The sequence below is a fragment of the Phascolarctos cinereus genome, unplaced genomic scaffold (genome assembly GCF_003287225.1).
Source record: "Phascolarctos cinereus isolate Bilbo 61053 unplaced genomic scaffold, phaCin_HiC Scaffold_2;HRSCAF=192, whole genome shotgun sequence".
Classification (NCBI taxonomy): domain Eukaryota; kingdom Metazoa; phylum Chordata; class Mammalia; order Diprotodontia; family Phascolarctidae; genus Phascolarctos; species Phascolarctos cinereus.
This window is the reverse complement of record NW_027555625.1, coordinates 310,186,255-310,198,429: the sequence shown is the minus strand read 5'-3', so window position 1 is coordinate 310,198,429 and position 12,175 is coordinate 310,186,255. Positions and strand designations below refer to the sequence as shown.

At 40.4% G+C, this 12,175-nt stretch overlaps 1 protein-coding gene across 1 annotated transcript in view; it reads left to right on the top strand.

The window, feature by feature from the left end:
- The window catches only part of PAPPA (pappalysin 1), a 283,134-nt gene that overhangs the window by 24,012 nt on the left and 246,947 nt on the right, over window positions 1-12,175 (top strand). The gene's annotated exons all lie outside the window — the stretch shown is intronic.

The window sequence follows — 12,175 nt, the reverse complement described above, 5'->3', positions numbered from 1 at the left end:
CAATCACAGACACACTTGAGAGAAGAACTATTGTCTGAGGTGCACAGCCCACACTGTCTGGTCTGCATTTTTGCATAACTTGTTGTGGTCCTGGCTGGGAAATTTACATCACTTGGCTCAATGAGGTGGGAACGGTCTTACCTTCTGCTCCAAGATTGCTTAAGTGTTTTATGCCTTCTAATTCATTACTACTATGTGCATAACAGGCACTAGGAGGAATAGAAAAAATAAAACAACAGATACATAAGACATTCTTTGTCCTACTGATACTTATAGTCCTTACTGATACTTACACAGAGCTTTCTTATCTGTAAAATCAGTATATTTGATCAAATGGGGAGCTTTTAACCTAGAGAATCCATGGACCCTGAGAGATTTCCAGGAGGCAATCTGTACATTCCTTTTAAAATATATATTTTGATAACTGTATTTCAGCCCAATTGGTTTCTTTTGTGATTCTATGTATTTTATTTTTTGCATTAAAAAAAATAGTTCTGAGACAGGGATCATAGAATTGAAAGACAAAGGGGTCTGAAACAGGAAAAAGTAAAGAATTTCTAGATTAGGTGATCTCTGAGGTCCCTTCTAGCTCTGACATTCTACATCTAAAATTCCTTTTAACTCCATCATTTTACGTTCCATTTTCTAAGGATGCCTTTTAATATTTTGTGTTCTACATTCTAACATTTTGTTTTCTATGGTCCCTCCCAGCCCTGACATTCTATGTTCTAAGCTCCCTTTTGGTTTCATTGTTCTATGTTCCAAGGTCCCTTCTCTTATCTAGTGTTCAATTTATTCTAACCTACTTTTCAATTTTATCATCCTGTATTCTATGGCCTAGTATTTTCTGTTCTAAGGTCCCTTTTAACTTTAAACTCTGAATCTGTATGTTTACTAATTCACACAACAGTTAAGTAACAATGCGAGAGTCAATGTACGATTAAATGCCAGAGTAAAGTAGATGGATAAATGCTAGAGAAGCCCAGCAGAAGTAGAGATTATTAGAGTGAGAGAGAAAGGCCTTTGGGGAGGAGACAAAATCTGAAGTAGGCCTTGCAATATTAGGTGGGATACAGGTAGGGAGAAGGGAGAGTGAAGGGGCATAACACAAGCCAGCCTCTGAGTCAGGCAGAAACATAATTGTTCAGGGGTCAGTGAAGAAACTGGCTTGACTAGACTGGAGAAGGCATATAGATAGGAGTCCCTCATGTTTGCCCATTGCTTTATGTTTTATGAAGTGCTTTCAAATGCATTCTCTCGTCTGAACCTCACAACCTTCCTGTAGCACAGGCAGGGCTAGTGTTTAATATACCCATTTTATAGATGTAAAAACGTAAGGCTCAAAGAGGGACAAATTCATGTAGATGAGAAGAATTCTGAGATCTCAGAATCTGATTAACCATCCTAATGTTTTATTGTGAATTTGTCATTTTTGTGGCATAGACTAAAATCCTAGCAGGCCAACTAATGGTTTGGGGTAACTAGGTGGTGCAATGCAAAGAGCACTGAGCTTGGAATCAGGAAGACTCATCTTCATGAGTTCAAATCCAACTTCAGACATTTAGCAGCTGTGTGATCCTGGGCAAGTCACTTAACACTGTTTACCCAAGTTTCTTTGTGTATAAAATGAGCTGGAGAAAGAAATGGCAAACCACTCCAGTATTTTTACCAAGAAACCCACAAATGGGGCCATGAAGAGTCAGACATGAAACATCAACAACAACAAACAACAACCGGTTTTAGAAACACCCTCGATTTACTCTGCGGGTTTGTCTGGGTATACTTTGGGAATCCCAACCTTGGATGGGATGCTTTGATGGCCGCTGTCCCTGTGTCATCCTAGAATTTCATAGGGTACTCAGAATTTCATAGATTTAATGCTGGAAAGGACCTTAGCTCAGTTCCCTCATTTTAGATGGGAGGAACTGAGGTCCAAGGTCAAATGGGTAGTGACACAGTTAGGATTTGAACCTGGGTCCTCTGAATCCAAATCTACCATTCTTTCTACTACACCATGTGGTTTGTCTCCCTTGACTCTTCTACTGGCTCTTCCACTTAATAGCTGTATTTATGGCCAGATTTTTACCCTTGCCTCCAGGTACTGATGAAGTTAAAGTGGACAGTGTCTGGTGTTGACTGTCTGGGGCCAACACAGTTTTTGAGTAGCAAGTAGTTTCCTGGAAAACAACATGTGGGGTGTGTGTGTGTGTGTGTGTGTGTGTGTGTGTGTGTGTGTGTGTGAGAGAGAGAGAGAGAGAGAGAGAGAGAGAGAGAGAGAGAGAGAGAGAGATATGGAGAGCAACAGACACAGAGAGAGAGAGAGACAGAGAGAGAGAGAGAGAGAGAGAGAGAGAGAGAGAGAGAGAGAGAGAGAGAGAAAGAGAGAGAGAGAGAGAAGCTTCTGAGTCACAAAATAATCAAAATGACAAAACATCAGAATGCTGCTTTTCAAGAGTGGCATTGAGAAGAAGTCAAAGTCGATCTTGTTTGGTCCATGGGGTGCCCAATTAGTGGGCTGGTAAATCTCTAGAGCAAGAAAGGTTAGAATGGATTTCTTTCTTAAAAAAAATACATGCTTTCTGAAAGGGAGACAATTGGAAGGGTTTGTAACAGCCTCTGATAGAATGAAGTTAAATTTGGATAAGTGGAGGCTATTTCACAGAAAAGAAAAATAAATAGCAACACAAGGTGGTGGTAGTGGTAAGGGGGAGAGGGGTCCAATGTTTCTGCCTGTGTATGAGTAAAGGGGGGAGGGAAGCAGGGATAGGAGCAGAACATAGACTGGACTTTATCAATGTAATCATTGATGTAGCCCTGTTATCAATGTAATGCTGTCATTTCTAAAACACAAATAACAAGATTTAAGAGACAGAACAAGAGTGCTTCATGATCAGTGTATACATATATAATGCTTATATATGTATCTGTTTTCTTCTTTGAAAAAACATTATGTGCCTGAGAGGATAGTTTCATTTTTTTATATTTGTTTCTCCAGTGCATAGGTACACAATAGGTGCTTAATAAATGTTGGTAGAATGATTCACTGGGAGTTGTAGTAAACTACAAACTCTCCATTAAAAAAAAAGAAAGAAAAGAAATCAAATACTGGGCGGAATTAATAAAAATCTAGTGTCCAGGATGAGGGAGCTGATAACTCCACTGTTCTGTGCCCTGATTAGTTTCTACCAGGAATATAATATTCAATTCCAGAATATTGTTATCATTGTTTTTTAGTCATTTTCAGTCATGTCCAACTCTTCATGACTCCATTGGGGGTTTTCTTGGCAATGATGCTGGAGTGGTTTGCCGTTTTCTTCTCCAGCTGATTTTACAGATGAGGAAACTCAGGCCAACAGGATTAAGCAGCTTGCCCAGTGTCACAAAGCTAAATATCTGAGGTCACATTTGAACTCAGGTCCTCCTAAATCCAGGCCTGATGCTTTATCCACTGAGCCACTTAACTGCGTCAGAATATTGAGGTCATTCCTAAAATTGCATCAAGTTGAAGGACAAATAGTGGAAGGCAACCAGAATGGTGAAGTGACCAAAACACTCGTCAACTATAAAGATCAGTTGAAGTGACTGAGGAAATAGAAACTGGAAATAGTAAGAGAAGACTTTGGGGGACAGTGACATTCACTGTTTTCAAGGAGTTGAAAGACTATCCTGTAGAAAAAGTATTTGTCCTGTTATATCCTTGAAGGCAAATTTGAAAACAATACATGGAAAGTATACTGTTTTCATCTTGAAAAAACTTGGTGACTATCATAGTTGGCAAAAACAGATGGAGCTGCTGCCTCAGGAAGTAATAACCTCTCTATCACTGGATATCTTAATACAGAATCCAGATGACCACTAGTCAGAGAAATTGTGGAGGGGATTTCCACTCAGGTATGAGCAGGACTAGAGGAAGCCTAGGGAAATAACGTACCCCACAACTCCAAAATTCTATGGTCTAGGATCCTATTAAAAAAAAAAGAAAGAAAAAGGTTTGTGGTTAGTGCAAAATGGTAGGTAGGATTTTAGGACTAGGAGCTATATTTAAAAGAATTTAGACCATCCTCAGGTTAAAAGAATAGCACCTTACTTTTTTAGTATTCGAATTTTTTTCAAATTGTTTTCACATGTATTATCATTTTTGATACTTACTTAAAACTCTCAGGGAGATGTAGAAGGAGCTATAATTCCCAACCAGGCTCAAAGAGGGCAGCTGGGTGGCACAGTGTATAGAATGTCATGCCTGAAGTCAGGTAGACTCATTTTCTTGTGTTCAGATCTGGCCTCAGACATGTACTAGCTATGTGACTCTGGGCAAGACACTTAACCCTGTTTGCCTCAGTTCCTCATCATAAAATGAGATGGAGAAGGACATGGCAAACCACTTCAGTATCTCTTCCAAGAAAACCCCAAATCATATCACAAAGAGTTGGACATGACTGAAATAAGTGCACAAAAACAAGGTCTGAAGAGAGGTACCCCATCTAAAATCAAACTGTTATTAAGTGGAGAGCCAGACTTAAACCCAAGACTCCTTGTCTAGTATTCTTGCCCCCCATGTCATGCTGTTCTGAATCTACATCCTAACTCAAGTGGCCTGCAGATCCGAAAGGACTATTCTAAACTTAAGTTACGTGAGTACAGAAGGAGAACAGTTGCCTTTTCCATTATTACTCCCTGGTCCTCTCACCCAGCAAAGCAGGACCATCAAAACCCAGAGGTGCCCGGTGCAATCAAAGAGCCTGTCAGTCATTGACGTTGGTGTGGGCTTAGGTAGCCCCCCCCCCCCCCCTTGCTCATTTGAATTATTTAAGCCATGCTGTGTGAGGGAGAGAGAATGTATGGAGGAGATAGCCTGTATGTCCTCCATGAAATCCCAGTTTCCCTGCCAGTACCGAGGACAGAACTCTGCCAGCTCCTTCCACTGGATCTTCTCTCATGCTACTGCTTGGAAGATGGGTATACTTAACCCAAATCTGTCTGTTTTGATTATCCTCCTCTGGACAGATAAAAGCTTTCTATAAGTTTGCTCTCTTGAGCATTCCTCTGTGGCTTCGATACCAGCGATTAAAGTATGAAAGGAAAACAAAATAGGGGAAAAAAGAAAAGAAAAGAAAAGAAAAAAAACCAGCCCCAACCTTTAGCTTCTTACTTTTGGTCCCCTGACTGCTGCTTTCACTGCTGACCTAAATTCCCCTTTCTTAATTGCATTTTATCACCCCTCGTTGTATTCTTTGGGTACCTAACTTACTAGCCTGAGGGAGGGAGGATAAACCCTTTTCCCTTCTCCCACTTCAGTCCTCACAGATTCACCCTTGTTCTTGAAAGATGTGGGAACTACCAAAGGACCTCTGAAATGGGCAGGTGGAGGCAACTTGAGACAAAAGAAATGTATTGGAGTAGGAGTCCAAGGATATAAGATTCTGGCTCTCCTGCTTACTACCTGTGTGATCTTGTGCGAGTCACTTCTTTTCCCTGGGCTTCACTTTCCTCATCTTTAAGATGAAAGGGTTGGACTAAATTTGTTACAATTGTTCAGTGGTTTCGTGACCAAATGGAGATACTAGAGTGGTTTGCCATTTCCTCCTACAGCTCATTTTACAGATGAGTAAACTGAGGCAAGCAGGGTTACATGGGTTGGCTAAAGTCATATAGCCAATAAGTGTCTGAGGCCAGTTTCGAACTCGTGTATTCCAGATTCCAGGCTTGGTGCTCTATCCACTGTGCCACCTATTTGGACTAGGTAGTCTCTGAGTTTTGTTTTGTTTTGTTTTGTTTTTCCTTAGTCCTAGAACTATTATCCTATGATACTGTAACCTCTAAGATCCCTTCTAACTCAGTCTGTGATCTTAATGAGTCTCAAATCTCCCTATCCAGCTCTGTTTACCTGCAACCTCACATCTTCAAATGGTTTTTTTTCAGACATGTTGAACAGTATATCAGATAGACATCTTAAACTCAACATATCCAAAACTGAACTCATTATCTCTTCCCCTAAACCATCCCTTTTTTTCAAACTTCCCTATTCCTGTCTATGACAACACCATCCCACCAGTCCCTCAGCCTCACAACTGAGGTACTATCTTTGACTGGTCACTCTCTCACCCTCCATATCTGTTACCAAGCCCTGTTGATGTCACCTTATAATATCTCACATATTCCCCCTTCTCTCCTTTGATACTGCCTCAACCCAGGTACATGTTCTCATCACCTCACATTTGGACAATTGCAATAGCCCGCTGGTTGTTTTGCCTGCCATAAGTCTCCCCCCCCACTCCAGTCAATACTCTATTCATAAAGTGTAAACCCCTCTCCCCAATACTCAATAAACTCCAATGGCTCTCTATCATTCTCCAGGTCAAATACAAAAGCCTGTCTTTGGTGGTCAAAACCCTTCATAACCACCTCTCCCCACCTTTCCGGTCTTCTCACAACTTATACTCTCCCATGTGCTCTTTGATCAAGTAACACTGGCCTCTTTGCCATTCTCTAAATAAGACATACATGCATTTACTTTGGCTTGGAGTGTTCTCCCTCCTAATCTCCATCTCCTGGTTTCCTTGGCTTCCTTCAAATCAGATCTAATGTCTTACCTTCTACGAGAGCCTTTCCCAATTTCTATTAATTCTAGTGCCTTCTTTCTGTTAATTATTTCCTATTTATCCTGTATATAGCTTGTTCATACTTATTTGTTTGCTTGTCTCCCTGACTAGAATGTGAACTTCTTCAGGCCAGAGACCATCTTCTTTTCCCTTTCTTTATGTCACCATTTCTTAACACAGTGCCTGGCACTTAACAAATACTTATTGACTGACTATGAGCCATTCATTTATTCTTTTATTTTTTTTTATTTTAATTTTTTTTTGTTTTAGGCAATTGGGGTTAAGTGACTCGCCCAGGGTCACACAGCTAGTATATGTCAAGTGTCTAGCTGCCTCTATAATAGGCATCTTAATAGCCCTTTAAGTTTATAAGCATTATCTCATTGGAACCCAACAATTACTCTATGAAGTATGGATTGTAGTTTATAAGTGTTATCTCATTGGAACCCAACAATTGCACTATGAAATATGGACTACAGGCATCCTTATCCCCATTTTAAAGCTCAGGAAACTGAGGCTCTAAGAGGTTACATAAATTGCCCTTGGTCATAGAACTAGTATATAACAGAGATAGGATTTGAGCCTAAGTCTTTCTGACATTCTAGGTCAATACTCTATCTACTACCATTTTTGAGGTTCCTTCTTTCCTGAAATCCCATGATTCTATGGCCTGGACTCTACCACTTGCTTGAAGATCCTGGACAAAGTCACAACCTCTCTGAGTCTCATTTTCTTTTTTGTAAAATGAAGGAATTCGAACAATGAAGTCCAAGGTCCTATAAAATGCTAAGATTCTATTAGACTTCAGAGTTGATATGTATTTATGGTAATGATATGCAAATCACATGCAGAATTACGTGTGACCCTCCAGCTTGGTACATCTGGATGTGGCCTCCCAGGGAAAATCCTCTGGGATTGTTCTGCCTAGGCTCATACTAGGAAGCACTACTCCCTCATCCTGATCTCTATTCCTGTTCCCCCATTCCCCATCTGTTGGAGGGTCTTTCTGTATACCCCAGAGTACATAGTTTGTTTGAAGCACTGTTAGGTGTGAAATAGGAGAAGAAAAAAGTAGCTTTAGCTATTGAAGAATACACATGGCAATATGAATTTTTGGGAGGAACAGACTTTACAGAGAAATAAACAAATTCCATAACCCTTGCCTGAACTTCCCAGTTTGTATTCTCCTGTCTCCTTTCCCAGGTAAATATTTCCCAGATAATTTCTGGGAACATTGTCTCAAACCTCTCTTGTCTTCTAACATGTTCTTGTTTTGGGACACCCCCCTTTAGTTCCTAGGAACCCCACTCTTTTGCCTGTCTCCTCTACTTCTGAGCCTATTCCTTGCCTTTTTCTTTTGCTTTGTCTCTTGGGTTCTTGCTCTCTTCCTCTTTTCTGTCTTTGCTTTGAACAGAGGCACAGTCAGAGCAAAAGCTGGTCTCAGAAAGGTTCTGAACTGAGGGCGCCCTACAGATGTATAAACATTTTACCTTCCTAACCCTGGGATCTCCCTTCCAAAGGCAACAGGAAAAGGGGGGAACTAAGAGCCCCTGGCAAAATAAAAGAGGGGTTGGGGGGATGGCCTGTTTCAAAATTTTCAATTTTCCCATTAGAGGTGACTTTCCTTCTCCTTTGAGTGGGTGGGGGGGGTTGGGGAGAGGAGAAGGAGGGGTCAGGGCTGGGAGGTGGGAAAGAAAATACAATGAGCCCTCTGGTAACCTTTGCTCTTGTTGATACTAGACAAGACCACGCTGTTAATGAGTGATCGTTAGCAGATGGCTGTTGAGTAACTTGGTCAGAATCAGAAGTGAGGGCTGAGACCCTGGGAGGTGTGAGGGAGGGAGGAGGCCTTAATATTTTGTCTCCTAATGCCGACTAAGCTGACAAAGATTTATGATTTCCAAGTGGGCTCCTTTGGTGGGAGTTTGTGGAGGTTTTCATGTTTTTGGCAAACTGACTCATGGGCGGTAATATGGGTGCCATATTTTTCTTACGTTCTTGTATATTTCAGACTCTTCCCACTTACTTTTCTTGCTGCAGATCCCAGACTATCAAGCCCAAGAGGATAGATAGAGTCAGTATCTTTTGATTTCCTGTGTCCTTCCAGTTCTAATTCTAGAGATATGAGTGAGCACCCTTCATCTCACTGTTCCTTTCTTTCCTGTCTACCAATTCCTTTAACAATCTCTATACTCTTCATCATTCTGATAATTTCTCCTTCTGCTGGCTCCTTCCTCACCTTCTACTGAAATATTCAGGTTTCTTCTATCCTTAAGAAAAACAGTACACCTTGCCACCCTCTCAAGATGTCATCTCGAGATCTTCCCTAGTAGTAGTCCAAGGTAGCAACTTGCATTTCTTCATTTTCTACTTGCTCTTCAATCCCTTGCAATCTGGTTTCCAATCCTACCTCTCTACAAGATCAACAATCACTTTATTTTCTTATTTTTATTTTTTTTGGCTGAGGCAATCAGGGTTAGGTGCCTTGCCCAGGGTCACACAGCTAGTAAGTGTTAAGTGTTGGAGGCTGGATTTGAACTCAGGTCCTCCTGACTCCAAGGCCAGAGTTCTATCCACTGCACCACCTAGCTGCCCCTGACCAATCACCTCTTAACTGCCAGATCCATTGACCTTTTTTCATTTTTCATTCCCTTTGACTTTCATTTTTTTTGAGTATTAGACTTTGCTGGACATCTCCTCCTTCTGGATACTTTCCCCTCCCTTGTGCCATTGTATTCTTCTATTTTTTTTTCCTACCTGTTAGACTATTTCTCCATCTCTTGAAAGGTTTCAACTTTTTCCTCCCTCCCTCTAAATGTAAATCCAGCTCATACCTCCTGAGCTAGAAGGCATCAGAAGCTATTTAGTCCAGACCCTTTATTTTAAATTTGAGGAAACTGAGGCCCAGTTAAATGACTTGACCAAGGTCATACAAGTAGTTATATTGCCTCCATCAAGGGAGATTCCATCCTCAGATCTCTTCTCTCTCATCACTCTTTTCAGGTAACTCACATACATGCATGTGTGGCAGCTAAGTGATGCAGTGGGTAGAGTGTCAGGCCTGGAGTCAGGAAGACTCATCTTCCAGAGTTCAAATCTGGCCTCAGACATTTACTTACTAGCTGGATGACCCTGGACAAGTCATTTACCCTGTTTGACTCAGTTTCCTCAATTGTAAAATGAGTTGGAGAAGGAAATGGCAAACCATTTCAGTATCTTTGCCAAGAAAACTACAAATGGGGTCATGAAGAGTCAGACATTACTGAAAACGACAGAATAACAAAACACGCATGTAGGTAAGAAGGGGGTTTCATGTTTGGGATTTCACTGGTATAATGAACTCCTTTGAAGAAGTTCATTTTACTAATGCAAAGGTCAAATGCTTTGCAGCTTATAGTCTTTAATTTTTCACAGGCAGGATTTGAACCTAGGTTTTCCTTGTTCTCAGGCTAGCTCCCTTTCTACTTCACCATGCTGCTTTTTGTGCATCCCCACACCTCTCCCCCACACATGAGAGAGGCATCATAGTATAGCGAACAGCTCTGGGACTAATACCAACATGTGTATAGTGTGTGTGTGTGTGTGTGTGTGTGTGTGTGTGTGTGTGTGTGGTGTAGTGTATATGCACACATAGGCAGCATTCATGAATGTATACAGCCCGAGCTCACTTGAAATGCAGGTCCATGATTATACTAGCTTACAGGATATTTACACCTGATATCCTATTGGTATTTCATACTTAAAATACCCAGAACTGAATCCATCATCTTCTTCCTCTCACCTCCCTCTTCTCCCCTGTACCTGTTGATGTTGCCAATATCCTCCCAATATCCACGTACCAAACCCAAACCTCTGATTTTTCCTGGCTTCCAGTGTCCAGGTAGTTTTCAAATCATGTCAATTTTGCCTTGGCAGTTTCTTTTGACTATCCATCTCATCTTTTCCATTCACATAGCCACTAGCTTAGATCAGTTCCTTATTAATTCTCCCTTGGATTATTGAAATAGCTTCCAAACACTTTCCCCCATTCCCAGTTTCTTCCCCATTCTTGAACTCATCCTTCACACAACTGTCAAATTAATCTTCCTGGTGGTCAGACCTGACCATATCACTCCTCTATTCAAAACATTTTGAAGGCTTTCCATTCCCTGTGTGACAAAAATATACTCTTTAGCTCAGCACTTAAGGCTTTCCATGATCTAGCCACCCTTTCACCCTTATTTCATACTCTTTACTTCTATGCCATCTAATTTTCTAGCCAGATTAGACAAGTAGGTATTCCCAGGTCATGTCCTATAATCTCCCTCCTCTATGCATTGCATAAGCCATCTCTTCCTTGCTTGAAATGCACTTCCCCTGCATCTCTGATACATGAAATGACTTTACTTAACTGCAAGATACAAGTGAAGTGACATTTCTTCCATAAAATTTTCTGAGATGCCACTAGATGAAAGCAATCACTTTCTTCTCCTTCCTTATAGTGCTTTGCCTGGTCTGTCTTTTGTCCTTATCATATTTTACATATTTCATATATATTTGTTGACATGCTGTGTGGCCCTTGTCATGTTATCTGCTCACTGGAAGTAGAAATTATGTCTTTTTTCACCTTTGTAACCCCAGGAGCTTGTACATACAGTAGTTGGAATGTAAGCAACATTTGCTGAATTATATTGATTGTGAATATAGAGTAACAAAAAAAGATGTGATTATGAGAATGATTTATTCATCAGTTAACATTTCTTAAATACTCATGATGTGCAATATATTTTCCTGTGTCAGGATAAGATGATCAATGGAACATAGTTCCTACCTTCAAGTAGTTTCGAGTCTAAAAGGAGATTTAAGCTATTTATTGGGATATGATGCAAATTAGGGTAGGATTGGTGCATAAAATGAGTATAAAATGCCTCGAGATTAGCTTAGTGAATTGGGTTTAGGGATCTAATGGAGATTGGTCAGCAAGAAGTTGCCAGATTGAGACATTGTCTGACATAAAGAGAAAGAATAGCTATTTTCATACTTAGTGTAAGACCCTAAGTTCAATGTCTGAATAAAGACTGTGAGGACATTCTCAATTTATTATGCTGGACATTCTCCATGAGCATCCTATTAGCGCTAATGGAAAATGTGCAGCTTAAGTTATGATGGCGGAAATCAATCTTAAGCCTGAAGTAGAAATTGTCTAAAAGGGTATATTGCATTCATTTTTATCTCCCTCTCTTCCCTTTCTCTTTCTGGCTCATCTATTATTGTTTAGTGACCATTCTATATTCTGTATTTCACGGAGACTTCAGATCTCAGAATTTCAAGGCGCCTTAAGGGTCACCCAGTCTAGTTATTATTGTTGTTGTTCTTCCTTCCTTTTGGAAGAGGACCAATGACATCATGAGGGTGATGTCTTGAGTTGCTAGTGAATTGGATTTAAGTGAGGCAGAGCTGGGCAAAGTCCTCTAGTGGTATCAAACTATTGACTTAGAAAACCACAAATTAACATTATCTATGTTGTATTGTATTTTTATTTACTTCATTAAATGTTTCCTAATTACATTTTAATTTAGTTCTCTGCACTCTAGTAC